The sequence below is a fragment of the Balaenoptera ricei genome, chromosome 13 (genome assembly GCF_028023285.1).
Source record: "Balaenoptera ricei isolate mBalRic1 chromosome 13, mBalRic1.hap2, whole genome shotgun sequence".
NCBI lineage: Eukaryota > Metazoa > Chordata > Mammalia > Artiodactyla > Balaenopteridae > Balaenoptera > Balaenoptera ricei.
In genome coordinates, this window is record NC_082651.1 from 68,824,358 (window position 1) to 68,849,321 (window position 24,964).

At 38.3% G+C, this 24,964-nt stretch overlaps 1 long non-coding RNA gene across 1 annotated transcript in view; it reads left to right on the top strand.

Annotated features, from left to right (window-relative positions):
* LOC132376966 (uncharacterized) overlaps positions 1–24,964 on the top strand; it is a 398,251-nt gene that overhangs the window by 135,592 nt on the left and 237,695 nt on the right. The window lies entirely within an intron of this gene.

Here is a 24,964-nt window from a genome sequence, read left to right on the forward strand (position 1 = left end):
ACCACCAGGGAAGCCCTTGAATTGGTCTTTAATATAGAGATAGGATATTAAAAGGTGGCTATGGAGGGAAATCTGGGTGTAGGATATGGCACAAGTGAAGAGCAGCAGGGAAGTACTGTGATCTGTTCAGAGGACAGTGGACCATTTCTCAGGCTGGAGTGAATGTGTGGTAGGGGTCAAGGAACAGGAGATTAAAAAGGCTGGCAGGATAGGCTTGGATCCCACCATGAAGAACTTTGAATACCCAGCATAGGAGTGTAGCTTTTATTTTTTGAGCTTTGGAGAGCCTTCAAAGAATTTTTAAGGAGGCCAGTGGCCTGATTAGAGGTCTACTTTGGAAAATCCCCTGGTAGCATTTTATGAAATATATTTGAAGGGAGAGAGCCTAGAGGGAGAGGCATGCCAAGAAACTACTACAGTTGTCTAGGCTGTAGAAGGGGAGAGGAAAAGGGAACAAGTGCCATTCAAGGGGAGTTAATGGGGCTTAATCATTGCTTGAACTTGGGAAGATATGAGAGAGGAGGCATTAAAGACAGCTTTGAGGATTTGAGCCTGAGTTACCAAGAATTTTGGTGCTCAGAAGAGAAATTGTGGAGTCGTAAAGGAACACTGATTTAGGGGAGAAGGAAGAAGATTGGCTTGTTCACTGATACATTGAGAAACTAGCACAGAAAGACAGATGGGGGGATGTCTATCAAAAAACATGTAGGCATTAAACACAGGAGAGAGAGCAGGCATTGGGAGAAATGTCTGCAGAGGGAAGAGTGTAGAGAGATGAGAAGAGGGATGTAGAAGGGGCGGGTTGGAGGTGGAAATGAGTCTATGAGAGGGGCAGGTGCAAGTAGCAGAGGAGAGGGGCAGGGAGAAGGAATTTTTAAACTGTAGCTGTGGATTCTCCTATATCGAAGTTCCTGTTACTTTTTAAGCTTCCTGCGGACTGAATATTCTTGAGACACTCACCACCACCATAAAACCAAATGTTCTCTAGGGATCTGGTCATATCATCAATTGTCTCCCGGAGTGGTCCAACCCCAGCTGTCATTTAACAAATAAAGATTGCTGTGCCTTCTTTTTCTTTGTGGTTTTTCTTTATATTCTCCATGACTGTCCTAGCTCGTTTATTTGTTTCTTTTGGTTTCCTATCCCAATTGTTTGATGATGTCTGTCATTTTTTTATGATTCCTCTCTGAGTTTTCAATGTTCTCTAATGGTAAAACCTAGGTTGGGCTTCAGTTATAACAAAAGCCTGGCTGTTGCTTTAAAATCAACAAAAGCTGAGACTTTGGAGGTCTCTGTGGTACTATTTGCTTTCACTGCTTTACTGTTACTGTCTACAGAAAATAAGAAATTCAAGACTTCAGTCATAGAACACAGAGTAGAGACAAACTCGTGTGTGTGCGCATGCTCATGTGTGCGTGAAGTTAGCTCATCTGATGATGTAATCCATACCAGTACAATGAGTGACACTATCTTAGAGTCCCATGAATGATGGGGACTCATGAAGAGTGATGCCAGCCTCCCATGCCATCTGGGCTGACTCAGCCTTAGAATTTTGCTATCAGTAATAGTTTACAAAATACTTTCACACATACACCACGTCTGGCTCCAGCCTCTCTCTAACCTCACTTCCTCCTTCTCTTCCTTTAAGTAATTTGGCTGCAATAGCTCTGGCTTCCTTGCTGTTCCTGGAAAGTATTTACTAAGCATGTGCCCACCTCGGGGACTTTCCCTTGCAGTTCTTCTGCCTGGAACGTTCTTGCAGGTGATGACACAGTTTACTCTCTCACTGCACTCAGATCTCCTCTCAGAAATCAGTTCCTCAGAGAGAACCTGCTTCCCCCTGACCCCCAACGAATATAGGACCGCCCTGCCATTCTCTATCCCTTTACCCTGGTTGACTTTCCTTGTGAGCACTCATTAGTCCTTGAAGTTATACATCCATCTACTTATTTGATTTCTGTTTGTCTTTCTCACTAGAATGTAAACTCTAAGAGGGCTGGGACTTTGCTCTCTGTATAGCTGTATCACTGATGCCCAGAACAGTGACATTCAAAAAGTATTTGTTAAAATAAATGTTCGAATGCATGAATTTGATTCTTAAAATAATTTTGTGAGGCAGGCTGGGTAGATAGCCCTATTTTACAATGTGGAGACTGGGGCGAGGATAGTTTGAATGACTTGCCCAAGGCAAAGACTTGAGATCAAGGTCTCTAGGCTCCAAGTTCACATATGTCATACTTGATCACTTACATGCCCATGAAAAGGGTACCTCTGACAACTTTTTAATCTTAGGCTTTTGGACTATATTTAATTTCATACATACTTTCTGATACTTTGTATTTTTAAGCCAAAGCTTTCTGCAACTATTAAAAATTCTTTTGAAATTTTGCTTTCTTTCTTCTCTGGAGAAATCCAGTGAAAAAGGGATGTTTTATTTTTGCTGCATTCAGCAAGTCTCTAAGGCACGTGTTTATGAAGAGTAGAGCTGCAGAATGGCTTTGTCTTCTTTAGCATAAGGCAAACAATTTTTAGTATTGAAGGAGAGTAAAAAAGATTTCATGCTCCTCCCAATTCATTCTGCCACCAGCTCAGAATCTAGAGAGAATTCTGTGCTGTGATCAACTATCTGAGATTTAGGAGCAAGGCCAAAATAGAGTATGCATAGAAAGGCTTCCTATTAGTTGCCACTGTGGCAATTTAAGCCATTTGTAGGCTGGAAGAGAAGGTTGGGCTTTTCCTAGGCCCTTAGTACATCTCCTCTTTTCATTTTAGGAGCCTTTTTCTTTTCCTATTACATTCTCCTTTCACCCTCCCAACACCTATTTTTTTTATGTAAGAAAAATGTCATTTCCTTTTTATTTATTCACCAAACATTTATTCACTTTGTTTATGAAACATTTCTTAGTTGCCTACCCTCTGCCAGTTATTATATTAAATTCTGGAAATTTAAAATGTAATGAGGATACAGCCCCTGCGCTCAAGGAACTCACTTTTTAGAAGGCAGGATAGTCAAGTAAACTGTTAATTGTATAGTACGTGCCAATTCATGCTCTGAATGCTCTGATCCTCTAAGCACAACATTTTCTAGGAGCCCAAGCAGCGTTCTTCATCCAGATTGGGGGGTCAGAGGAAACTTCCTGAGAGGGCAATTAATGCTTCAGATGATTGTGACAAGGAGAGAGATAAGAGCCAGACTGCATAGATATTTGTATGCCATATTCTGTTTGCTTACTTGTTTAAAAAAATATCGTTGGCCTGGGAGGGATTTTAAGTAGGCAGTGATGTGGTCAAATCTTTTTCTTAATAGATAATACAATAGTTAATGTAATCTAGGAGAGAAGTGATGATGATAGCAGTAAGAAGGATGGGAGAAACAGTCAGACTTTAGGGATACTAAGGAGAGAATTTATTGCCAAGATATAGTGACCGATGGAGGGAGGTTAGTGAGGAGGTGGAGTCCTGTGTGACCCTCAGGTTCCTCCCTCAAACTATATGTGGACAGACAGCTTGCTGTTCACTGAGAGAGGGGCTAGAGGGAAAACAATTTGGGTGGGATGAAATGACAGGTTTATATCTGGTCATGTCATGTCTGACATCTAGTTAGAGGCGTCCAAAAGTTAGTTGAATTACCTATCAGGAGCTAATGATTAGATACATATTTTGGGAAGTTTATCCCTGGGGGAAAAAAGGAGTTGATACCTTTGAGGGAGAATCTATAGAATGTGAATAGAAGAGTACTGAGAGTAGTTTTCGGGAAAACAAACATATTAAAGGAGAGAACAGGAAGATGGGTGATAAACGGTGATCAGAGAGTAGAAGATCAACAATAGGTGACTCTTTATTCTTTCTACAGTGTTCTAATAATCTGATAGTTTTTTCTTTAAATTGGCTCATGTGAATTTTTCAAGACATGGACTTCTGTATTCTTACAGGGTTTTTAAAAAAATCACCCAACTTAATTATTATCCATAAGAGAGGCAAAAGGTATACATTTATTTTACCTAATGACAAATCAAGAATATCTGAATTTAGACAGGTAAGAAATCATCTGTCACCATAAAAGGAAGTTTACCATTACTCTGAGTAGTTGCAGTTTGAAACATTCACCTGTCTAGAATGGAAGGTGGCGTTTTCAAAACTGTAACAACATGACACCTAGAGTTCAGCTGCCATGTGGTGTCACAGCATTACATAGAATAAGACATAGACATTAAATAGATCGTGGATCAGAATAGTGCACACTGTGCAAAGTGGAAGACAATATAATGGTGAGTGACCCCTTTTTTATTCAAGGACAAAAAATATAAGCATGGAAAAAACCCCAGGAAACTGTCAGTCTTAGTCAACCAAAGGGAAGTTTTAGATCTTTACAGTTCTAATTTTGCTGATTATGGTCTGTTAGTTCTCTTTATCTTCCCCAAATCTTATCTACTCTGTGTATTTTAAGTTTAACAGCTGCATAAAATGACTGGGACCCTGAGCTGACTGTAGTTGTGTGGGGAGGGGGCAACAAGGTGGCAGGAGATCAATAAGGGAGTGGGATAGGACATGAGAGCAAATGTAGGGAATGTGGGAAAGCATATGCATTTATTTTCATTCATTCATTCATTCATTCATACAGTAAATAGATATTGGGGACTTAATATGTGCAAACACATGTCAGCTCCAAGGGCACAGATGTAGTCAAGTAAGTGATGCATCCATGTTCATAAGTAACTGGAATACCAGTTGGATCAAGAAGCAATAACAGGCAAGATACAGGTGGTCATCTACACAGGTTACATATACAGGTGGTTATATATACAGGTAGTTTGCAGGACAAAAACATTACTTTAAGCAGAACTATACAGAGAAGCTTAAAGGAGTGGCTAAAGTTTGAGCTGTATGGAGTAAGACTTAGGAATGGTAGTTCTCAATTCTGGCTGATCAGCAGAATTGCCTGGGGAACCTTAAAAAATTATCAATAAGTAGGTGCCTCACCAGATCATCTGAAGCACAACCTATGGGAGAGGGGTCAATCATTAAAAAAAAAAAATTTCCCCAGGTGATTCTCCTGTGCATTCAAGATTGAGAACCACTGAATTAAGTTAGGGGAAAGAAAAAGTTTCTCTTAATAGTTCTTTTCCAGTCTGTGATTCAACTTCTATTAACTAGAACACACTTAAGTAAAATACTTATTCTTTTATAACCAATTTCTTCTATGACTTATAACTCCTTATAATTTAGTTTTTAAAAAATTTCTTTGCATATAACATTTAAAAAATAGGTAAAAATAACAAGAAATCAAGAAAGCAGTTGGGCTTTATTTTAAAAAATCTTCCAAAATTATTCTGAATTTATTATAATTCACCTCAATTTCTAATGCAGTGTAGACTTACGATTATCTCTAATTATGAAAGAACTAATTCAATTATGGTCACTCTGTCTTAAGGAAGGCAAGTGCAGAAATACATATTTTTTTATTTTATAAATTTTTATTTATTTATTTTTGACTGCATTGGGTCTTCCTTGCGCACGGGCTTTCTCTAGTTGCGGCGAGCGGGGGCTACTCTTTGTTGTGGTGTGCAGGCTTCTCATTGCGGTGGCTTCTCTTGTTGCGGAGCATGGGCTCTAGGCACGCGGGCTTCAGTAGTTGTGGCTCGCAGACTCTCGAGCGCAGGCTCAGTAGTTGTGGCACACGGGCTTAGTTGCTCAGTGGCATGTGGGATCTTCCTGGACCAGGGCTCAAACCCGTTCCCCTGCATTGGTAGGCGGATTCTTAACCACTGCGCCACCAGGGAAGCCCCCAGAAATAGATTTTGAAAAAGAGATGTTTACTGTAAGGTTTGAGAATTAAAATATTCTAAATTATCCAGGAAAGCGTAATTAATAAAGAAGCTATTTTCCTAGAGCATTCTGCATCATTGTGGTTATTATTATATGTGTCATTCAAATGTCCATAGCGAGAATCATAGTATTCTGATAAACAGAGCAATAAACAGAGTTTAAATGCTTTTATTTTTAGAGAACATAGATGTCTCGTAATTTTTAATGATATCTCCACTCTAAGTAAATTAAGCAAAGCTAAATGAATAAAGATCTAGACAACATCAGTTTAATTGGTCCAAGTCCTACTGTTATGAAGATGAGGAGGGAATATCTGTCAATATATTGGCAGATAAATTGGTATAAAGTAATTGGTAATATTTGCTTAATCTCCATTCCTAAATAATTTAGAGATAGTCATATATGGGGTCAGCCATCTTCAAGGAAGTCCAATGGAGCCACCTTTCCAGATGGATTTGCCTTACAAAGACTGTCAGATTTTTGAAATTAGCAAAAAAATTTACTTTTGCAGCTACCGTAATGAAAAGTATTTTATCTGTTTTTCGTTCTTGAAGGCCTACTTTTTGAGTAGTTTCCTGTAGTCTTACTGTACTTTTGCTGAAGTTTCATAGTGAACTTTGTTAGAATATTTAAAGTGATGGTGACTTTAGATATATTCTTTAGCTGAGGCCTCCTACAGGTACCCAATTCCAAGAAGTTAGTCCCTGAACTTGATGGGAACCCTATTTCCCTTGCCCACCTCCATAAATAAGATTAAACTACCTGTTACTGGCTTCCTTGCTATTAACCCTGAAGGAAGTTTTAAAAATTATATATGATTATATAATCAGAACATTGCGTTAATTGTATTGCCTTTATAACATGTTAAATAGGTCAGATTGTTAGGGAGAAGAATGACTGATTATTTATTGAGCCCTAATTCACATACTATAAAATCCATCCATTTGAAGTATACAATTGGTGGTTTTTAGTATATCACAATATTGTTCAACTGTCACCACAATCTAATTCTGAAACGTTTTCATTAACCTATCAAGAAACCCTGTACCCATTAGACTCCTCCATTATGGTTGCTATAGTACCACTTATAGTAAAAACTATATCCAGCTTTCCCATTATCTGTTACCTTCTTCATTCCTGTGAATCTATTAATCTTTCACAATTAATTAAAAAACTGATCTTCAAAATGATAATCTCAAGATTTTAGAAGATTTTGACATGTTTTATAGTCAAAGAAAAATTGTCCATGTTCAATATATGTTTAGTGTTAAATTCAAGTATAAACTGCATATATATGTATATACATATATAAGTGCATTTATGTATATAAGTATAAATATAGATGACATTTTGTTAATTAGAATTTGTGGTTATGTAGAATTCCCCATTCTATGACATTCACTGTTTTTGTCCTTTCCTGGTATAATCTGAAACTGTAGTACCTTGTGACTCAAACAGGTGTGCATGACCTAACAGTCTTGTTTAAATGTGATATTGTAGAAAGGCTTAAGAATAACAGATACAAAAGAAATATTTATCTGGGATATTTTATTTTGGCTGTAATTTCCCAGAGAGAGAGTAATCTAGCAAGCTTCTGCTAAGCAAACTAGGTACTTAATATTTTGTGAAATGGAGGAAAATGGCCATAGCAGGCACTCTTTAGTTTCTATCCAGACTAATTTTGGTCCTCAGTTAACATCCAGTTGAACATCTACTATATGCATGACCCTGTCATGTGTGTTATGGCAAACTAAGTATTAATTTTCAACCAAAAATTAGAAGGGCTAGTCTATTAATTGTAAGCATCAGCTTCTAACCTTCCAGGTAGTATTTGAAAATGAGTTCTCCCGGAGTCTGATAGTTGAGTCCTTTGCGACAGCTTCCTAATCATCAGAACCTGCTGCAAAGGACAAGGTTAAATTTATTTATTCTTTCTATCATGTAACCACAAATTGGTGTGACTGATTTTTCTTTTGGTCAAACAAATAGATTGTTTACCTATTCAGTGACAAGATCATTTGTTTTGCCATCTAGCCATCTTTTGCCATTTAGCCATTTAGCAACTTCGGTGTGGTTTCCCATGTGATACCCTAGCAGTTGATGCTTTTTCAGGGGTGGCCCAGGATAGCAGTTCTGCAAGCACATTAAGCAGCCAGACAAACCATGGTTAAGAGCACCAGATGCAATTTGTTGTCTAAAACTAAAGTGTGGCCACTGATAAAGAATGGGTTGGAAATGAAAGAGCAGTTCTGGAAATTCCAACAGAGAATGAATAGAAACAATTCCTATTGAAAGGCCAACAGGGAAATAAAAATTGTTTTCATTGAACAGTTATTTTTAATAGTATGTATCTTGTTGTGGATGTTTTTGACCTGTTTCTATAGTATCTGTGTTGAGTCTACACTTTCTTTGTTGTATAATCCATTGTTTCTAGATAATTTACCTGATCATTGGTTTGATCTGATTGATAGCACAGATGTACTAATTGACTGCTCATGAACTAACCATGATATCAAAAACAAACAAACAAAACCAGAAACAGATCAGTTTAGCCTGGTGGGGATGGTGGTGGATTTCATCCCATATACCATTGGCATGAATATCTATTACTATTTGTCTGGAAACATTTATGAAGATTTTAGATATAGAACTTAAAATACAGGAAATAGTATCTAAATATTTCCAAAGCCACAGTGGAGTATATGCATTAAAAAATTCTAGGTCTAGGCTGTTTAACAAAGAAGGGCACCATCTCCTGAGAAATGATCCTAATTTCAACATTTTATCCTTTTGCTAATTGGAAGTCTAAACCGCTTGAGAGATTGTTTCTTATTTTAGCTTATGCCTACATCCCCGAAAACTGCCAAAGAAACCAATTGCAATACACATAATATAATGGATTCTGTCAAAAGGTAGTTAAATCTGTATACAGGATATAGGGAAAGAAGTTATTAGAATTGGAAAAATGTACATAATTATTAGCATAATTATACAAATAAGATTCTGATGACATTACATAAATAGTTCTGAAATCACTGGTAGTTTAATTATTTTTACCAGAGCTTATATGGGGCTAATTGGCCAATGTGCTGGTATGTAAATCATCATGTGGTCTTTTATAATAGAATCTCAATATAATTTATTAAATGAATCAGGATAATTTTGAGAGTGGAAAGTGGTACTATTAATATCTGTTTTCCCCCAAAGATGCTCTACTTTGTTCATCATAATTTGTGTTCTATACATACAGTTGATTTGTATATACCATTGCAATTAAGAATTTTCTATTCACATAAAGAATATGTATTTATCTGTGTTCGGTTGTTAGGAGGAGTTTAGCAAAATATGTCACAACAAATATATTACTTGTGGTGGTTGCTATGCACTTACTATTCAAGAATTGCATGTGAATACTCCAAGCCCCTCTCTGTATGTGAAATTAAGGCCCATTAAGGTAAAGGGATTTATCTGAAGAGGCAAGACCAGAATTAGAACCCAGTCACCTAGCCCACAGTTCAGTGCTCCTTCATCATCTATTCATCTAGCAAGTATTTTAGAGCATCCATTCTGTGCCAGATACTGTTCAAGTCAGTTATTATGTTACACATTCTAAACACATGCCACCTAGTTTACTGTAATTTCCCATCTTTTTATTGTGTCTGATCAGATAATTGTTCTTTATTTTATCCCGCTCAGCAACCATGTTAATACGGAGTTGACTTCATTTCTGCCTAATCAGCCTATAAACTGTAAGCCTCAAGTTAAAATCTTCCTTTGTTATGTATTTTAATTAATATGATCTAGTATGGAATGAAATAGAATGTAACAGAATGTTCATAGATCAACAATGCATTCATTAGTAGGGCTTTTGTCCCGTGTAATTGAAGCTGTTTTTGATATGAAGAAAAGTGCAGTTTTATGCCTTTTTGTATCCTTTGGGCATGGTAGTAAGTACAACTGGCTATATGTTTGATCATAATGACATTATGAGCTTTCTGACCCTAAGGAGTTTCAGTTCACTTGGGAGACAATATTCACTTACAAGATGCACAGATTGTTAAATCAGTAAGGTAGATATGTTAAGTAGTAAGTCATAATTATAGGCAATAGACTGTAAATTTCATGCAGGCAGAAACCGTATCTGTCCTGTTTACCACCCTGGAGTCTAGCACGATGTCTGATACAAAATAGGTGGGCTTCATAATCATTTGTTAAAGGAGTAATTGAATAAATATATGAGAAACTGCTTGTTGTAGTCAATAAACTGAAGGAGTTCAAAGGAGAGAGAAAGAGAGGGGAGGGAGGGAGGGGGGGAGAGAGAGAGAAAAGGCAAAGAAAGGACAGATTGATTGGGAGAGCTGGAATGATCAGCAAAGGCTTAAGGACAAGTAAAACTTATTAGAAATGGTTACCTCAGTGACAGAATCACATTGATTTAAAAATGTTCTTCGTATGTTTCTGAATTTTAAAAGTCTTAACACTGAACATGTATGTAATAATTAAATTTATTATTTAAAAAGATGCTGGTCCTGCACGAGAGCTGTGAGGATGAATAGGGTTTGGATGAAGAAGAGGAAGGAGAGAATTTTGGTTGAGATGCATGGCAGTAGCCAAATTACAGAAGAGAAAAGGACAAGTGATGTTTGGAAGGGCTGGCTCGAGGGGAGAGAAGTAGGAGATAGGCAGATAAGCTTTGATGGGGCAATTACTGGACCAGAGTCTACCTTAGGCATGCCAGAGCTACCATCTGTGCAGATTGATTTCAGGACCCGAGACAGGTCCTGGTTCTCTGCAGGTTACCCCTACCTACTGACTGATTTCTGAAAAAATACAGAGATTAACTTTAATACTTTAAATCTCTTATCCTCGTAAATCTCCTTTAGATTTGTCTGCTTGTTGTGAGTCATTTCCATTCTAACATGAATGAAGAATTTGATAGCAGTGGCTAGTAATTGTGTGGGCCAAGAAAATGTGAAAACAAAGGAAACATGAAGCCATCGCTGGGTAGGAGAAAGATCCAAAAAGGGGGCTGAGGGAGGGACCCTGCATAAATTGCCTCCTTCACAGTAGTTCTGTCCTGCAACCTTGGTGGCAGCGAAGATCAGCAGTGTTGGAAATGGGAGGTCGCTTGGAGGGGCGCGTGGGCTCATTTGGTATGTAGGTTCTTCAGAGATTCATCTGCTTCACTCCCTCAGAATGTACCATCTAGTTTCTTTACTTTTGGCTTTGACTGTGCTTGATGCTATGGAAAGAACTCAGGCTCTGTATTCAGGTCTAGCTGTGACTACAGAGGCAGCTCTGATGCTGACTCACTTTATGGTAATGATCAAGTTCTGTAACATCTCGTGGCCTTAGTTTCTCTACCTCTAATAATGGGAGAGTATCCTTCACTGATAGGGTTTTATATCAATGAAATGACATAGCTCTAAGAAGTGCCTGACATGTAATCATTACTATTTTCCTTTTCCTCTTCTGAGGTTGGCCTCTATAGGCTTATTTCACCCTGGGGGTTTGTTTTTCCTTGTCTGCTTCAGCTTGTTGAGAACTCATGACCATTAAGAAAGTTCATTTACAGGACTACAGCTCATAAAAGTGTGCCTTTTAAACAATAAGCATTAGGAAATATCAGTCACTTCATGTTCCAAACAAACAACAATCAGAAATATTGTATGTGACAAAGCACTTTTCCCCTTTGCTAGGCAACTATCCATAATGTTTCACATTTACATTCAGTACAAGTAGACTTGAGAATTCTTGGTGCAATCACTGAATGCTGCAAACCAGGATTGATTATCTCTCTGCTCTTTGCAGACTGGGTTTCTTCTGCATTTTATAGATGTCTATTGCAGTCAAACTTCAGTGTAGTCCAGCTGCACTGTCCAATGGGTGGGTTTCCTTGTACTGTTGGCACTTTACTTCATGAAATGACATGGCTTAAAGTGGCAGGAAGAATGACCCAAGGCCTCTCCTCATGCCTGGAGAGTAGGCTGTAGCTAGCCTCAGCCATGATGTATAGGTATTGAATGAAGTATCCTTAAACAGTACAGGGAGAGTGAGGGAGCCTTAGGTCACCTCAGTCCGGAGAAGTCCCAGTTCCCCTGAGCTCTCAGCCCACTGGAATAGAAAACTTGGTGTGAACCACTTCTCTGGTCACAGAAGCTGGAAGGAAATTTAAAAATGTAAATCACATCATATAATTCCCTTAATTAAATTCCTCCAGTGGCTTTTCATTGTATTTAGAATAATATCCAACTCCTTACAACGGCTTACAAGACCCTACCTAATCTGTTCCTGCTTATTTTTCTGATTTCATCTCCAACCATTTTTCCCCACCTCCTCTCACTAGATCTAGTCATTCAGAGGTTCTTTCTGTTCCTTGAATGTGCCAAATTCATTCTACCCTAGGATGGCACTTCCTGTTCTCTCTGCCCAGAACACTGAATCCATGAGCACTTGCTTCGTGTTATTCAATCTCAGTTCAATGTCATTTCCCTTGAGAGCTGTTTCTGACCCCCAAGCTAAGCTACACTCACCTCTTAACTCTCTAGCATATCTTGTGTTTTATTTTCTTCACAGAATCGAACATTTTCTAAAATTATATTGCTTAGTCTTTAACTTGTTTTTTATCAACATCCCTCCTGCAGGATGTAAGTTTCATGACTGTAGGGGACTTGTGTGTGTTGTTTGCTGCTGCATCTCTATCGCCTACCTTGGTGCCTGGCCCATAGTCAGGTACTCAGTACATATTTACATAATAAATAAATTGCGGAAATAGAGAATAGAGAAATGGAAAACAGACAAAAATGAGATTTGAACTGATTACCATTATATTCATAGATATGCAGTGCATGGTCTTTCCTCAGTTATTAATGACTTGTGAATTGGAACAATCTACAAATTGTATAATCAAAAGGTTTCAAGTTTATTTCCCCTGCCCTGAATAGGAACACCGGCCCATGATGCAAAATGAGACTGTGTATGTTTACACCCAATTTCTAAATAGTTTAGATCCTACTTTTGGTATTTATACCATGTTGGTCCAGACCTGGCTCCCAGAAAATACCAGGCAAATGAACTCAAATTAGAGACCCCAAATATTTTATTAATTTTAAGACTCACAGTTCTTTTTAAAGATAATTGGGACCTAATGATAATAATTTTCCAAATCATCAAATTATGTCAACAAGAACTATTTTTGAAGGTGGGTTCCAAATCTATTGAGTGAACCAGAGCTGCCTAGATATAAGTAGTAATATACCCTTGGTAAGGCATAGGCTACTTCAGTGAAAATAACTATACTGGGCAAAAGTTTCTGGCATGATGATTAATTCTGCAAATGGGTGAAAGAAATTAAGAACCTTGTTCCCAAGATTGCTGTCACTAAGCCTTGAGGGGCGGCAATGAAGGGAGTAGGAAGATGGCTGCTGTGTCCCCAGTGGAAATACCACTGCAATAGACCTCTTGATCTCAGCCTTCCTAGCCAGTCTCTTCACTTCTGACTCGGCAGAAATGACCTAACAGAGGCACTTTCATGATAAACGCCTGCAGGAAATATTAAAATTTGTTATTAAAAGGGAACAACAGACCATCTCATTTGATGTTTACTCACTGTGGAAATGGAATTAACTTTATTCTGTAGACCTCACAGAGAATAAAGAAGATGGCAGATGTATAGAGACTTGCCATTCCTTTTTAGAGGGTTTAATTTAACAAAAATGAGACTGTATTTTTTTAAAAATTGGCTTCTTAAAATAGGTGAAGAATCTGGAATGAGCATTTGAGGGAGCATAACATTTACTTGTGACTGATAAACAAGCATGTCAAGACCACTGAAATCTAAATTAAAATACGAAGGACAATTAATTCCTCAGGGATGTTTTAATTTCGCATACCTACATGTTATGAGTTTTGTGTGCACTGTATGAAGTGAACATCAATCCTTTTTTCCTGTCTTATTAAAATTTAACTTAAGATCAGGTGCTGTCATTCCAATATATTTAGGTCTAGTGATTCTCAAAGCTATTTGGGGATTAATCTTCAAATGTTACCCTGCATTAAGAGTTAAGGATTGTTCAAAAATGGGCAGAAGACCTAAATAGACATTCCTCCAAAGAAGATATACAGATTGCCAACAAACAGGGAAGGATGCTCAACATCACTAATCATTAGAGAAATGCAAATCAAAACTACAATGAGATGCCACCTCACACCAGTCAGAATGGCCATCATCAAAAAATCTACAAACAATAAATGCTGGAGAGGGTGTGGAGAAAAGGGAACCCTCTTGCACTGTTGGTGGGAATGTAAATTGATACAGCCACCATGGAGAACAGTATGGAGGTTCCTTAAAAACCTAATAATAGAACTACCATATGACCCAGCAATCCCACTACTGGGCATATACCCTGAGAAAACCATAATTAAGAAAGAGTCATGTACCCCAATGTTCATTGCAGCACTATTTACAATAGCCAGGACATGGAAGCAGCATAAGTGTCCATTGACAGATGAATGGATAAAGATGTGGCACATATATATGTGGCACATATATATATATATGGAATATTACTCAGCCATAAGAAAAAATGAAATTGAGTTATTTGCAGTGAGGTGGATAGACCTAGAGACTGTCATACAGAGTGAAGTAAGTCAGAAAGAGAAAAACAAATACTGTATGCTAACACATATATATGGAATCTAAAAAACATGGTTCTGAAGAACCTAGGGGCAGGACAGGAATAAAGATGCAGACATAGAGAATGGACTTGAGGACACGGGGAGGGGGAAGGGTAAGCTGGGATGAAGTGAGAGAGTGGCATGGACATATATACACTACCAAAAGTAAAATAGATAGCTAGTGGGAAGCAGCTGCATGGCACAGGGAGATCAGCTCCGTGCTTTGTGTCCACCTAGAGGGGTGGGATAGGGAGGGTGGGAGGGAGACACAAGAGGGAGAAGTGAGGATAAATGTATATGTATAGCTGATTCAGTTGGTTATACAGCAGAAACTAACACCATTGTAAAGCAATTATACTCCAATAAAGATGTTAAAAAAAAAAAGAAAGAATTAAGGATTGTTGAGTGTCATTTGTATTCTGTTGCCATTTTTTCCTCCACCATTGAACAACTGAGATTCTCTAACCTACTCTTATTCCTTTTCAGCAGGATTTATGTTTTCAGAACAATAGTTAAAAAAAGGAACTCAGACTTAATTAAATTGAAAGATGCATTAATTTGATGCATTAGGAAAAAAAGTAAAAGGCTAGATATTCTATCTTTACTACCTGTAATTCATCTTTTTTTATCCCAAAAGAATCATTTTTTTTTGTACTTCCATTTTTATCTTTTAAGTTTATAAAATGAATACTTAATATGAAGCTTATAGGTTACTCCCAAAGCCTCCTTTTCTCCTTAAAATGGACTGTTTAGTTTGGGTTTTTGGATGATGGCTTTGATTTGGAGAAAAAAGGGCCATGGTACGGAGAGAAGTCAACATTTCTTTACTTCTTTACTTCCCCCCATCCTGAGGAAGCATCTCAAAAATGAGTGCCTTTGTCACAAGGTGGAGACACTGCAAGATAATTTCAAATAATACTATTAATTGCATGTAGTTGATGATTACATACTTGATGGGAAATATTATTTGTTTGATTTGGAGCTTTTAGACTGCAAAGGCTTGAAAGATTCATAGAACCATTTGATTTTTAGATTTAGTGCATGGCTGGCATTGTGGGAAACTGTTCATATATATTTATTTCCTAACATCTCTGGAAGAGATACGCCTTGAAAAACAGACTTTATGTTGTGTTCAGCAAATCTCTTATGTGAATAACTAACGTGGACTCTAGTACAGGGTTTATTATTCTTTTTCTAGGAAACAATGGCAGAAAGTAAGGATTGCTTCCTGCTGAAAGAGTGACATAGCAGACAGGTTTCATGCCCTTTGAACTGATCCCAGCCCAGGGCTCAGATTTCAAAGAAATCATCAATATCAATTTGTGCGACCTGCATCAAGAAAATGAATGGATTCCTGCTAAAAAAGTGAAAATCCTGATAGAATACAAATTATTTCAAATTGTCCTCACTTCAGTAGACAGTATAATTAGGAATTTTTGAGTCTTGGGTTTCTACTTTGTAGCCTATTCCATCTTGCAAGTTCTAATACTAGAACATTCCCTTAATCTTGGTATCTGACTTACATCCTGATAATACCCTATTCAACATGGTGACCTTGATGCTCTTTCAATAGTACAGTCACCTCGCACGTCTGTAATGGAGCAATCACATGTGTGAATTAATGCATTAGTTCTTAATTTGCACTTAAGGAGAAATCAAGGACCTCATAAATTCAGTCCAGTCTATAGCCCGTTGCATACAGGAACTTAATCTTGGCTAGTGGCTTAAGTTCTGACTCAAAGTTTTCTCATCCTTAAACTGCATCAGTTTTCCTAGAAGGCCAATGTTATTTCTCCCTCCTCAGTGAGAAAGATAACAAAAGAACAATCATCTCTTAACTTCTGCTCTTAAATTGAAAAGGGAGATGTCCCCATTCTCCCACAACACCTCACCCTGAGATAGAAAAGTTGCAAATCATATGATGTACCTAGTGATAAATTCTTGGCTGTAATAGATCAGTATGGCTCACAGCATCTCTCATTGGCTGTAGTTCTCATAGGGCTAGGCAGCTGAGTGGAGCCTGTTTCCTTTGGCAGTGGCTCTCCTGGTGCTCTGTTCCCTCTACTGTTGGCCAGCTCAGAGTGGCTTTCTCCTCCCTACCCACTAGAATGTTATTTATAGTAGTGCCCCTTCTGAGGAACCATTTCCTTAAAAATGAAATCTTTCCAGACACTCTTGAGATGTACTGGGGAAGTATATCTCTCTATCAAGGAAATAAGATATTTACTTAGAAGAAATAGAAATTCCATTAAAATAGTGTAAAGGTGTTTCATTATGAAGAAAGAGGGATATTTCAGAGAAACAAAATCACAGTGTACAACTGAACATCAAGAAAAATCAGACCCAAGAGCAGAGGTGCCAGCAAAAACCAAGAAACTTTCCTCCCTTACCCCCTCTACTTTCATAGGCTGTCCTTTGCTACAGATGCAGTCTTGTTGGTCATCAGTATACATTGTCTGAGCATGGTTGCCCCAGCTTCAAAGTTTATGAGAACATCTAGATCCAGAGGCTATTTCCAACTGCTTTCCAATTTATTTGTCTTAGTTTGAAACCCTGAGAAGAGAGAATAAGTCTCGGCCCACAGACCAGAGGTCTGAGCCTTAGCTTCATCTGTTGTGGTCAGGGTTGGTAGAACGTGATAGAAACATGGCGTCAGGGTCCAATCCTATTAACTGAGGCTGTCAGTGGGAATGGCAGTTTACCAAAAAGAAAATGTAGGACAGACAAGCTTGCTGCTTGAAGTGTGTACTCGAACTGTAGTTTAGTGTTCTGATCCTTGGTGCCTGTTAATTATTTTATTTCAAAGAGGGACTTACATCTGGTGAGTTTCATTTGCCTTAGAGAGTGTGCCTAACTGGTCAAGGTTGCTAAGTTGTTCTCATCCTCCTGTCATTTGGATATGAAGAGATCTTGGCAACAGCTCCAAATTTCTCTTCAAACATTCGATCCATAGGGTCAAGGACACTTCCATTTAAGGCCAGGGTGTCCCAAAGTAAATATGCAAACAGAATTATAATAAACAACCAGGTTAGGTCTATAAGGAATTCATAGTTATACAGCTTGATATCAGATTCTCTGCCTCAATATACTAGAGGTATAATTACTATCTTCTTCTGAGCATACCAAAGGAAATGGTATTTATTTCCTAGGGCTGCTGTAACAAAGTGTCACAAACAACGTGGCTTAAAACATCAGAAATTTATTGCCTTACAGTTCTGGAGGCTGAAATCAAGGTATTAGCATGGTTGGTTCCTTTTGGAGGCACTGAGAGAGTGCAATGGACTGCATTGTATACCCCACCCCCTAATTCATATATTGAAGCCCTAATCCCCAATATGACTATATGCATATATAGGGTCTTTAGAAGGAAATTAAGATTAAAGGAAGTCATCAGGGTGGAGCCCCAATCCCGTAGAACTGATGGCCTTATAAGAAGAGGAAGAGAGAGAGAGATTTTAGATTTCCCAGCCTCCAGAACTGTGAGAAAAAATTCCGTTGCTTAAGCCATCCAGTCTATGGTATTTTGTTATGGCAGCCCAAGCAGACTAATCCAGGGAGATTTCTGTTTCTTGCTTTTCTCTTAGCTTTGGCATTTGCTGACAATCATTGGTACTGTTGATTTGTAGATATATCACTCCAGTCTCTGCCTTTATTATCATGTGGTGTGTTTCTGTCCCTCTCTTCAGACAAGGATACTGGTCATTGGATTATTGTTCACCCTAATTCAGTATGACCTCATCTTAACTTGATTACATCTGCAAAGATCCTGTTTTCAAATAAAGTCACATTCACAGGTACTGAAGGTTAGGACTTATGCATATCTTCTTAGCAGACACAACCTACAACAGAGATCCTGCTTCAAGGGCACATGCATTTCTCTTGTTTGTTTGGAGAGGCAGTCCACCAAGGACCCCCGAATATGCGAAAATACAAGGCCTAACGTGCTCGAATCCTGAGCCATTTCTGTAGCTGGTCGGGTAAGCAATTAAGGCAATCCCAATGCCATGACTATCATATGACCGCTCTGCTCGGGGGAGGGGGACTGGCTTGTTTACTGCTTGCTATAAAAGTTGCTGAGCCCTTAGCCCTGAGTTCCTCAACTGCTGGGCAACCCACTGCAAGTGTAGCTGCAATCTAGGACTTCACATCACTCTGTGGGATTTGAGGACAAGGGAGATGGTGCTACCATGCTGATACTGCTGCTTATCTGCTGTGCCGTGAGTTACAAACTGTCTTTCTCTGATCCACTGTCTCATTGTTTACTTTTTTTAAAAAATTTATTTATTTATTTTTGGCTCTGTTGGGTCTTCGTTTCTGTGCGAGGGCTTTCTCTAGTTGCGGCAAGCGGGGGCCAGTCTTCATCGCGGTGCGCGGGCCTCTCACTATCGCGGCCTCTCTTGTTGCGGAGCACAGGCTCCAGACGCGCAGGCTCAGTAGTTGTGGCTCACGGGCCTAGTTGCTCCGCGGCATGTGGGATCTTCCCAGACCAGGGCTCGAACCCGTGTCCCCTGCATTGGCAGGCAGATTCTCAACCACTGCGCCATCAGGGAAGCCCTCATTGTTTACTTTTGACAACTATGGTGTTATGGCAGGCCAACCTACTTGTGTGCTTCTTCATCTCCTTTGGAATCTTCCTACTCCTTGCCATCCTCGACGAGACTGGAGTTCTTCCCTCCTACTGGGCTTCTTCTTTCCTGCCATTCACTCCTTTTGCATTCTGAGCCTTTACATACACCATTTCTCCACCCAGGATGCCCTCTCCTAGGGCGCTCATGGAGTCCTGCACTTAGAAGGGCCCCGCACTAGCTTTTTTTTTATATATATATTTTTTAATTAATTAATTAATTTATTTATTTATTTATGGCTGTGTTGGGTCTTCGTTTCTGTGCGAGGGCTTTCTCCAGTTGCGGCAAGTGGCGGCCACTCTTCATCGCAGTGCGCGGGCCTCTCACTATCATGGCCTCTCTTGTTGCGGAGCACAGGCTTCAGACGCGCAGGCTCAGTAACTGTGGCTCACGGGCCTAGTTGCTCCGTGGCATGTGGGATCTTCCCAGACTAGGGTTCGAACCCGTGTCCCCTGCATTGGCAGGCAGACTCTCAACCACTGCGCCACCAGGGAAGCCCCCCCGCACTAGCTTTAATGCTCTGCTCTTCCTGTCGTGAGTTCTTAAGTTTGGAATAAGGGGCTCAGCATTCTTATTTTGTACTGGGTCCCACAAATTATGTAGCTGGTCTTGCCTTTTTTTTGGTCAGGTTATGGATTTTCAAGGCTCAGCTTAGAAATAATGCTTGATTGCCTCTCCTCCCCCGTTTCTTGCTCTTGTTCTACTTGCTAGACAGATTTGCAGCTGTCCTATGGAAATCATATTCATTTTAATTCTAAAGGCCTCAGTTGGCAAAAATCCAAAGGTAAAAGAAATCCGCTTGCTTATGAGGCATATGTCTGTTTTGACTTCCATATTAAGAAATCTTCACCATGAACTCAGGCACCTCTCAACACATGAATACATACTCAAGTGAGGAAGGGGTCTTGCTAAGGTGTAAAGGCTGAATACCTATGAGGGATCAATGCTTCACTTTATTCACTGGCAGAAACTCTACATTTAGATCAAAGACAGTGTTATGCATTTTCTACATCTTACTTATTTCTATAATTTATCATTTTGATATACATATTTTTTACCTTTTAAAGTTCTATTTGCAGCTATTTTCTTTTCTACCCCAATCTACCACCAACTTGTGTTTTACACTGGGTCTGCCCACCATGACTTGGGGAGTGTCTTGTTGGATGATTTGATTGCTTAAACTTAGTTTTACTAGGCTTGTTCTGAGGACCAGCGTACACCTTTGGCACCCAGGCACGGACGTATGGTCCACGGATCTTTTTGCATTAGTGAACAGGAGAATGAGGCAGCTGGGCACTGCTTATAAAACTGTGGCCATCACTTACATAATGAGAGGAAAAAAACGACACTTGCCAAAATGTGAAAGACCTGACAAGGGGAAAAATAAATTTTTAATAAACCAACTGGATTGGAAGATATGATTATTCAAAATGGCCAGGTTTGTAGGTTGTAGAAATCCTGATAATTATTCTTGTTAACTTTGCCTTAACTAATATGAGTTTACTCACAACATGCATTGTGAGGTGAAGCAGCCTACTTCTCCTCTACTTTATAACATTAGTGATGTAAGCTGTTCCCAGCATCACTGTTTTCTGAAAGGATACAATGGGATACCTCTAGCATTATAAATTTACTTCAAATAATGAAGGCGCTTGAAAAAAAAGATAACACCCACACTCTTTATCTTTTATGGAATATTCCTTGTAGACTATTTGATAAACTTCTTATTGAGTGACTTAGTATATCTATGGAAACTTATAAAGAGTACATTTTTAGTTTTAAACTTCATACAGAGGTATTCCAAGCTCGGTATACTTTATGCCAATTGCTGTTGGCATTTTATGCTTCCATATATATATATTTTAACTGGCTCCTGATGTTCTTAGCATTTTACTTTCAAAACTTTCTTGTAGGTACCAATTTGACTTCCTTTTTTTCTGCTTTAGTAACACTGGGTTTCTGTTTTAAATAGGGCCCACTAGAAAGAGGGAACTGGAAATTTTAGCAGTTGGGAACCTCTGTGTGAAAAGAATCACATGCTCTCTGTCTAGCACTTTTGTTCCATGAGAATGTTATTACCTTCCCTTTCTCGCTTCACTTCCACCTCCCTGTGTCCCAATGAGGCTGGTGAATAAGTTGATAAGGTTTTCACTGTGTTCTTTCTAGGGGAATTGAATGCTCCCAATGCATAATGACAAAGTGATGAACTTGATACACCAGTTGTGCCTTTTCTGTATAGGTGTGGAAAGAATTTCTGTTGATGTAAGTTTTCACCTTTTGGGGATTCTGAGCTTCAGTAACCTGAATTCATTTCTCTTGAATGTGACATTTAGAGTCGGTATTGTACCTGTTGCAGCTCCACAAGTAAGAATAATCTGGCTTATTTAATTGTTAGCTTTTACTTTGACACATGCACAGAATAAATTTGGCATCATTAAAGTCGCTTTTGAAGTAACAAATGTCAAATGAGATTCCTGGAATCCCCAAAAGTAGCCATGAAAATAAACATTTATTAGTTATTTCTCCATGAACTAAATATAGTTTGTTTGGGCCTTGAAGAAATCTGAATACAGGAAAGTAAATAGTTCAATAGTAATCAGTGTGTGACCCATAATATTTGAACAACAAACACGCATTGATCACTTTCGCCAAAGCATCATTGTTATAAGAGAGATATTATGGAAACAACTTGTGAGCATTTGACCAGCTACCCACTCTTGTGGGCTGAGAATATATGTAAGTTTAAGAAAATGCTAATAAATTTGAAAGTGAAACATGGCTAAATCATAGCTCTTGGTTGGACTTGAGACCCCACATAGCCCAGGCCATCTCTCTGTATCCAGATCAGATCTGAAACCCTGTGGTTTGGAGAAGCCACTTAGTTATATGTTTTAGTACCCAGTAGTGGCTATTCTCAGGAAGCTTTTTTATTATACCAAATTGCATTTCCCAGAGTTATGCACTAAATAGAAAGACGTAACAGCAGATCAGAGCCTCTTTATGGGACAGTCCTTTCTATAACCAAGGGATTGATTATGTCTATCTGCAAAGAGTCAATTGAAAATGTAGAATATCTGCTTTCTACTTCTTTTCTACTATGAAAACAAGCTGTGATTCGTTTGCTGTGGTTCACATTCTTTAAGTTTCACTTTGAAAATGGAAATTTCTATTTTTCTTTTCTCCTAATGGTACAGTGCAAACTAATATTTTACTTTATATTGATTCTCACTAAAGAATTTCAATATTTTGTCCCAGGGTGGTCATTTAAACTAGAAAACTTGTCAGCAGTTTTTGTGAACTTGTTCATCATCGACTGCGTGTGCTTGACTAACAAAATTTGCTTTTACATTTGTGCTTGCTTTTCTGAAATAATTTTCTATTTTAAAAAATCTTTAAATTCCATAATGTCAACACTGTCTAATAAGATCACATTATTTAAAGGAATTTTAATATATTGCCCGATAGAACCAGATCATTAAAAAGATGACACTGCAGTCTTTTGAAATATATGTAAATTATATTTCATAATCCTACATAATGTCAAAGTGAGCTGATTTAGTAAGACGGCACTTACATTAGCTTAGATTGAGTCCCATTTTGTAAATAACAGCAATTCATTTTGTCACTAGGGGAATTTGCTGTCAGGGATTTTGAAATTATCTTTGTTTAGCCAGCAAAGTAAAAGAGCTTGGCATGCAATCAGATAATTGAAATGCAATGTGAATAATGTCCCCAAAGAACTGTAAAAGCATGGGAGAAGGAGTTGCTAATATAGTAAGTCATTGCCCACCCCCAAAAAATTTCTCCTGAAATATCCCTAATAGGTGAGGTGAATCAATAAACACAGTCAGAGAAACTTGCTTGATACAAAAATGAAATACTTTGAAATCTCAAGTTTAATTTTTAAAAATCATTTATATTTTGCAGTATGCTATACTTCGTAGTATGTCCATGTTTGTTTAAATAAAAACATTTTTCTATTGCTATCAAGATAAGGCTTGATTCTCTAGGAATTTGCATCATTATTTATCCTATGGTTATACATACTTTTTTTGGTTTAACCCTTGTACCCAGGAGTGCTTAGCACACTAATTTAAGAAATGGGTATAAAAATAAGTCTTGGATCCAGGCAGTTAAAACTCAGGCAAGATCTAGGTAGCTGAGGTCACAGTGAGAGAAAATTCTAAATAAAAAGTATGGACTTTAACAGGAAGTAGCCTCTTACTAGGAATCCAGACTTTTTCTCATCCAGGACCTGGTTCCTGTGAAAGTAGCTGCTGATCTCCAAGCTTGGCTAGCCAACGAGGACACTCAAGCCTGCTGGGGAAGATCATAATAGTTAACCTTGGGACATCAGAGTAAGAGGCAATGCCCAGTCACCTTTAGTCACCTGAGATAATTGCTCTGTATCAGTTTAGAGGGAGAGACAGAGACAAGAGAGACTATGTTATAATATGAACAGGCCTAGAGAGGGCATTGGCTTTACAGCTACAGTCACCTTTATTTTATGGTACCAAGTACTTTTTTCAGGAATAATCTTTTTAAATGCTTTATTATCTAGGTTCAACTGTAGTTTTATCAACAGTAAAATTTTAAAATTAAATTTTCAAAAGGTTATAATTGACAGAGTAAACATGTAGTAGGTACAAGTTATAATGGGTTCTGAAGTTGTGAAGTATGTGTATTCCATGTGGAAGTGCAATTGTTTAACTGAATTTCACACCCGAAATACTTGTCATTATTCTTTTTATCAGCAAAACACCCAGTGAGCCTGACTTCATGGAATATAATTCTTTTTTTTTTTTTAGAAATTTCATGTAATGTCTGAAACATTTATATTAACATATTTCCATACAAATACAAATATAAGATTTTTAGAAATTTCATGTAATGTCTGAAACATTTATGTTAACATATTTCCATACAAATAACCCAATGAAAGTTTAGTATTAGTTGTTTTGTTTGTTTTTCTATACTGCAGGTTCTTATTAGGCATCAGTTTTATACACATCAGTGTATACATGTCAATCCCAATCGCCCAATTCAGCACACCACCATCCCCACCCCACCGCAGTTTTCCCCCCTTGGTGTCCATATGTCCATTCTCTACATCTGTGTCTCAACTTCTGCCCTGCAAACTGGCTCATCTGTACCATTTTTCTAGGTTCCACATACATGCATTAATATACGATATTTGTTTTTCTCTTTCTGACTTACTTCACTCTGTATGACAGTCTCTAGATCCATCCACGTCTCAACAAATGACTCAATTTCGTTCCTTTTTATGGCTGAGTAATATTCCATTGTATATATGTACCACATCTTCTTTATCCATTCGTCTGTTGATGGGCATTTAGGTTGCTTCCATGACCTGGCTATTGTAAATAGTGCTGCAATGAACATTCGGGTGCATGTGTCTTTTTGAATTACGGTTTTCTCTGGGTATATGCCCAGTAGTGGGATTGCTGGGTCATATGGTAATTCTATTTTTAGTTTTTTAAGGAACCTCCATATTGTTCTCCATAGTGGCTGTATCCATTTACATTCCCACCAACAGTGCAAGAGGGTTCCCTTTTCTCCACACCCTCTCCAGCATTTGTTGTTTGTAGATTTTCTGATGATGCCCATTCTAACAGGAGTGAGGTGATACCTCATTGTAGTTTTGATTTGCATTTCTCTAATAATTAGTGATGTTGAGCATCTTTTCATGTGCTTCGTGGCCGTCTGTATGTCTTCTTTGGAGAAATGTGTATTTAGGTCTTCTGCCCATTTTTGGATTGGGGTGTTTGTTTCTTTAATATTGAGCTGAATGAGCTGTTTATATATTTTGGAGATTA